Raw genomic sequence first — 6,945 nt, forward strand, 5'->3', positions numbered from 1 at the left:
TGAGCCAAAACCTCCTTCCATCAGTGAGAGCTTTGAAGATGAAACGTGGCTGGGTCTTCCAGCATGACAATGATCCCAAACACACCGCCCGGGCAACGAAGGAGTGGCTCCGTAAGAAGCATTTGAAAGTCCTGGAGTGGCCTAGCCAGTCTCCAGACCTCAACCCCATAGAAAATCTGTGAAGGGAGTTGAAAGTCTGTGTTGCTCGGCGACAGCCCCAAAACATCACTGCTCTCGAGAAGATCTGCATGGAGGAATGGGCCAAAATACCAGCTACTGTGTGTGCAAACCTGGTAAAGACCTATAGTAATCGTTTGACCTCTGTTATTGCCAACAAAGGTTATATTACAAAGTATTGAGTTGAATTTTTGTTATTGACCAAATACTTATTTTCCACCATAATTTACAAATAAATTCTTTAAAAATCCTACAATGTGAATTCCTGGATTTTTTTTTCACATTCTGTCTCTCACAATTAAAGTGTACCTATGATGAAAATTACAGACCTCTGTCATCATTTTAAGTGGGAGAACTTGCACAATTGGTGGCTGACTAAATACTTTTTTGCCCCACTGTATATACAGAGTCATTGTGGACTCCAGACCTAATGCATGCAGGGATCATTGAAAGTTGAAATTCATTTTAATTTAGAATACTTTATGCAATTTTTTGCCATTAACACAGCTGACTGACTTTGAGCAACATGGTAAAATGAGGCCACAAAAACACACAAAAGCGAGTCTCATGGCGAGGTAACTTCCAGTTTTGTGTATATCTGTGCGGCTAATGAAATTTTTAGCTGCTCAAATGTAGGTTACCAGTTAAAAGGGGTTATTGAATTAAAACTTGACAGCTAGAATATAATGTGGCTACAAGAAGCACTAGTTTACCGACTTAGTTTGCAAACTCTCTGTACAGGCCCGTCCTACCCCGCACGCAGGCTGTGTGTCAGGCTCTAAAATCTATGGGGGCCCATCTTGCATAAGGAGTGCATTCCTAGTAAGTGGAACATATTAGGATGCTTATCGAAGGAAGTTGGTCCAGGGCAGGCATTTGTTGAAGATGTGGAGCAAAGCCAGTCTATCTACAAAGTTGTCCTTCGTGAAGCGGTGGGCACATTTAGGGAGGGGGTTACAGTATCTTGCAAGTTTTTGTTGTTGTTGTAATGAAAACCTGGAACTTCAAAAGCAAGTTTCCTCTCAAAAGTGGTGCAAACAAGCCAGGGAGATGTTAGATGTTTCTCATGTTTAGTTGTGACAAAAAGGCTTTGACGACTTTCATAACATAATCAAAAAGTACATTTTGCATAATAGAGGATATTCATGGTGTCAAATGTTGTTTTATTATTAACCACAGGTCTGGTGCGCACACAGCATAAAACATGAAATGATTTGTTTGAACACTACGATCAATGTAATATTTTAGTTCAATTACAGGCTAATTTCATGCACCATTTGCACTCTCACTATAAGATTGACGAGCTGCCTGCCTGTGTTTGCTCTCCTCTACCTGATTGTACTGAATTGTGTGTTTTTTTAAATGGTTGGTGAAAAGATGTCATGCATCTGCTTAAAGCCATCTTTAAATCTCACTTTTTCAAACATTTTGACACCTACCCACATCGTGTTTTTATTGAACACGTCAAAGTGAAAGGAGGTAAGTGGAGACGGGGAGATTGTTCCTGTCAACTACAGTCGCGATTAAAAGTTGTAAAGAACATAATGTCATGGCTGTGTTGAGTTTCCAATAATTTCTACAACTCTTATTTTTTTGTGATAGAGTGATTGGAGCACATACTTGTTGGTCACAAAAGACATTCATGAAGTTTGGTTCTTTTATGAATTTATTATGGGTCTACTGAAAATGTGACCAAATCTGCTGGGTCAAAAGTATACATACAGCAATGTTAATATTTGAGTTTGAGTTTATTTCGAACATGCAAGCAAGCATACAACATGATACATCACAATTTCCAGTTTCTCTTTTCAACATGTTCAAAAAAGAGTAGGAAGAAGCAGATCTTATTTAATCCTACCACTTTTCTTTTACATAACAGTTGCTAAAACTTTTGTTCACTTCCTGTTCTCAATGTATTCACAATACACTCCATAAGTAATCACAATAAAAATAAACAAATAATACTTGGTGAAGTAAGTTATATTTCATATGGTGAGATGAATAAGAATATTTTGAAAATGAATGGATGAGTGGAATAAATTCAGAATGTTTATCATGGTTCTTCTTCTTTGTAGTTTGTAAGCACTTTAAGTTTGAAGAGTTTCTTGAAGTGGATCTAGTAGTACATTGATTGATTGCATTGCTATCCATTCCATAATTTAATTCCACATGCTGATATACTGAAGGTCTTAAGTGTTGTACGTGCATACAAATGTTTTAAATTAAATTTTTCTCTAAGATTATATTTCTCCTCTTTTTTTGAGAAGAAGTGTTGAATATTCTTGGGTAGCAGGTTATAGTTTGCTTTGTGTATAATTTTAGCTGTTTGCAATTTCACTATGTCTTGGAATTTCAGCATTTTTGATTCAATAAATGAAGGGTTTGTATGTTCTCTATATCCAACATTATGTATTATTCTAACTGATATTTTTTGTAACACCGTTAATGAATGAAGTGTACTTTGGTAGTTATTTCCCCATATTTCTACACAGTAACTCAGATATGGTAACACTAGCGAGCAGTAGAGAATATGAAGTGATTTTTGGTCCAGAACATGTTTTGCTTTATTCATTATTGACGTATTTTTTGCTACTTTATGTTGTATATTTTTTACATGAGATTTCCAGTTCAATTTATTTGGTTACATGTCCCTTTGGCAAGTTTTACTGCAATAAGGCGCTTTTGGTAGCCATCCACAGGCTCCTGGCAAGCTTCTGGTCGAATTTTTGACCACTCCTCTTGACAAAATTGGTGCAGTTCAGCTAAATGTGTTGGTTTTCTGACATGGACTTGTTTCTTCAGCATTGTCCACACGTTTAAGTCAGGACTTTGAGAAGGCCATTCTAAAACATTAATTCTAGCCTGATTTAGCCATTCCTTTACCACTTTTGACGTGTGTTTGGGGTCATTGTCCTGTTGGAACACCCGACTGCGCCCAAGACCCAACTGATGATTTTAGGTTGTCCTGAAGAATTTAGAGGTAATCCTTCTTTTTCATTGTCCCATTTAAAGCAGCAGTTCCATTGGCAGCAAATCAGGCCCAGAGCATAATAATACCACCACCATGCTTGACAGTGGGATTGGTGTTCCTGGAATTAAAGGCCTCACCTTTTCTCCTCCAAATATATTGCTGGGTATTGTGGCCAAACAGCTCAATTTTAGTTTCATTTGACCACAGAACTTTCCTCCAGAAGGTCTTATCTTTGTCCATATAATGTCAGATTGAATATAGCTGTAGCAGTTCAATAATAAGGTTACTTTAATCAAATTAAGAATCTACACCCACTATCAAAAATGCAAAATGGTTTGTTCCTCCTGGATAGCTGCACACCTAACTTGGTCACATACTTGCCAACCCTCCTGGATTTTCCGGGAGACTCCCGAAATTCAGCGCCTCTCCCGAAAACCTCCCGGGACAAATTTTCTCCTGAAAATCTTCCGAAATTCAGGCGGAGCTCCATGCGGACCTGAGTGACGTGTCGACAGCCTGTTTTCACGTCCGCTTTCCCACAATATAAACAGCGTGTCTGCCCAATCACGTTATAACTGTAGAATGATCGAGGGCGAGTTCTTGGTTTCTTATGTGGGTTTATTGTTAGGCAGCTTCATTAACGTCCTCCCAGCGCGGTAACAACACACAACAACAGCAGTCATGTTTTCGTCTACAGTAAAGCAGTTCGTCTGCCGTAAACAGCAATGTTGTGACACTCTTAAACAGGACAATACTGCCATCTACTGTACATGCATATGTGACAATAACATCTACGGATTTTAGAGAGTGCACAACTGCGCACACAACAAGAAGACGAAGCAGAAGAACGAGGAAGATACAGCCATGGCGACGCCGAGAACGAGTAAGATGAAGAAATACGCTTGTAAGTTCCAAGCCGCAGCTGCGATTGGACCTGGATAGCCTCCGGGAAGAAGTAGTGGACTACCAAGTGCTTGGCAGTGAAGATCTTCCTCAGGGAGCAAAGATTGACCGGTTTTGGGCCATGCTAGGGAGAGATGGAAGATTCCAGACTCTAGTGCATTTGATGAAAGCACTTTTGTGCGTGCCACACAGCAATGCATCATCAGAGAGGGTGTTCAGCATGGTTAGAAAAATAGTGACAGAGAATAGAACAAGGATGGACAATTCAACCCTAAACTCAACAATAAGTAGATGAGTGTTATGTGTGTAAATGTGTAAATAAATGAACACTGAAATTCAAGTATTTCTTTTATATATATATATATATATATATATATATATATATATATATATATATATATATATATATATATATATATATATATATATATAATAAAATAAATATATATATACATATAGCTAGAATTCACTGAAAGTCAAGTATTTCTTATATATGTATATATATATATATATATATATATATATATATATATATATATATATATATATGTGTGTGTATATATATATATATATATATATATATACATATATATATATATATATATACATGTATATATATGAAATACTTGACTTGGTGAATTCTAGCTTTAAATATGCTCCTCTCCTCTTAACCACGCCCCAACCACGCCCCCCTCGCCCCACCCCTGGCACTCAGCATCAAGGGTTGGAATTGGGGGTTAAATCACCAAAATGATTCCCCAGCGTTGCCACTGCTGCTGCTCACTGCTCCTCTTACCTCCCAGGGGGTGAAACAAGGTGATGGGTCAAATGCAGAGGGTAATTTCACCAGATCAGATCAGTGGTACTTTAACTTTAATATGTTGATCCCATCTTTAAAAACTCAAAACCTAATTAAGTGTTATGCGTGTGTTTTAAAAAGCTGGTTTCATCCAAACCATACAATAATTTGTGAATTTAGTCAACGTGAACATGTCAATTGTGTACGTATGGTGCAGTGACGTTGGGTGACGATGTGGCCCAGAATTTGGTGCTACGCCCCAGCAGCTACTATAGATTACAGCATATTCATTTATGTAAACTGTATGCAAATGGCGTGCATGTATTTGGCTATCGTATGCATCTCGCGTTGTGGCCAATCTTGCCCTTCGTCTTTGACGTGAGGTGACTGGTTCAGCCTTGATCTGCGAGCTGTGTCTCTCACTCATGTTGTCAGACGCAACAGAGCGTGCACTCCACAAACAACTTGGTCATTGCGCCAATCAAGGTCAAGATTCCCTCAGCCTAACAGCATCAGGCTGGCTGGCTTTGCGTCTTCGCTCTTTAAATTTGAACCGCACCTGTGATACAGGGGCGCAAATTGAAGTATGCGCTTGCATTTGGAGCCATGAATTGAATTTATTCATAAACTGCTAATCATATAATCCTTGCCGCAGTGTTTGAAGCTCACAGGTAGTCTGCTTTAAGATCACCTTGCACGCTCAAACACACAGCGGGTCGTTTTAAAGAGAGTGGCCAGCCACACCTATGACAAACAAGAGGGATTAAAGTGATAATGATTTCACCTCTCAGGAGGTATTACCTGGTGGGACATCGACATTGAAGAAAAACTGAGGTGAAGCAGATCTGTGATACCCTCTGCCTTTTCCTCGCACTGGTATCCTGTCTGCAAGGCAGAGGGGGATTTAATTTGCAGTAATTACTCTATTGACTCATTTCTAAGGCCGTATCACTGCGGTCAGCCATCAATAAAACATATGCCAGGATGAATAATGTGTGTAGACACAACACTAGGTTGGCTTCTCAGACAAGAGACCACAAGACTGCATCCCTGGGGTGCATGTTTTGTCATGTAGTCCCTTTAATTCTCCACCAACACTCTTTGTGCTTCACCTATTTACATTTACACCATCACCCTCCCTCCTCAGACCCAGCAGGCCTTCAGGTCAGAGCCCAGGAACCTCACTGTGAGTATGGGGGCCACAGCTGTGTTAAAGTGTGAAGTGCTGCAAGCCTCGGAGACTCTGCAGTGGGCGAAGGACAGCCTCCTCTTGGGACCTCACAGAGGTTTGCCAGGATTTCCACTCTACAGCATGATTGGAAACCCCAAGAGTAGTAAACAAACACACTCCTCACGCAATGAAGTGCAAGGTTGATCCATTCTATTAAATGGATTTGTCAATGATATGACCATCACTCTTAATTAGTGATGGGCCTTATATGTACCAATACATGGTACCTGGGAATCTTCACCCACCACAGAAGAAACAATGTAAATATGAAGAATTGTTTCCAGCCTTGTAAAAAGTCCCTATTTTAGTTAAAGTTTGTACATTTTAAACACACTACAAAGTGCTATACAGTACTGTATATTAATCAAATATAACAAGAGGGTGATTAATTAACAAGCCAAAACATCAACAATGACAAGCAGCTGTGCTGTATGCACTGCTCTGCCAACGCACACACAGACACACATACGTCTCTCTGGTACCTTCACAAATGATTAGAAATCTCTAAAATCCTTGATAACCATATTGCTATAATGATAACAGTATTTCAACAAGTAAAAATAAAACCTACTTACAGTTCATACAGCTGATTCTGATTAATATTGGCAAAGTCATTCCGTGAGCTGTTCTCTCAGAGCTGAGAGAGAGAGAGAGAGAGAGAGAGAGAGAGAGAGAGAGAGAGAGAGAGAGAGAAGGGTGTTAAAATTACTTTTTAACAGCGAAAATATGGAGAAGCTACTTATGGTTTGTTTGACAGAGAAGCAGCTTGCATGAGATATAGTAGAAGTCTGCTCTCCCAGGTAAATACTATTATTAATTATTATTACATTATTTCTTAAAAGTGCTGTAGTTGTTTGTAGGACA

General features: G+C 39.1%; 1 long non-coding RNA gene across 1 annotated transcript; it reads right to left on the bottom strand.

Moving 5' to 3' along the window:
- Positions 1-5,455: 5,455 nt before the first annotated feature.
- Positions 5,456-6,728, bottom strand: LOC133592753 (uncharacterized). The gene is made up of 3 exons (XR_009814555.2): positions 6,657-6,728; positions 5,652-5,735; positions 5,456-5,594 (listed from the first exon to the last, which is right to left on the bottom strand). It is a non-coding gene; the product is annotated as an uncharacterized lncRNA (long non-coding RNA).
- Positions 6,729-6,945: the final 217 nt, after the last annotated feature.

The sequence above is a fragment of the Nerophis lumbriciformis genome, linkage group LG04, assembly GCF_033978685.3.
Source record: "Nerophis lumbriciformis linkage group LG04, RoL_Nlum_v2.1, whole genome shotgun sequence".
NCBI classification, from domain to species: domain Eukaryota; kingdom Metazoa; phylum Chordata; class Actinopteri; order Syngnathiformes; family Syngnathidae; genus Nerophis; species Nerophis lumbriciformis.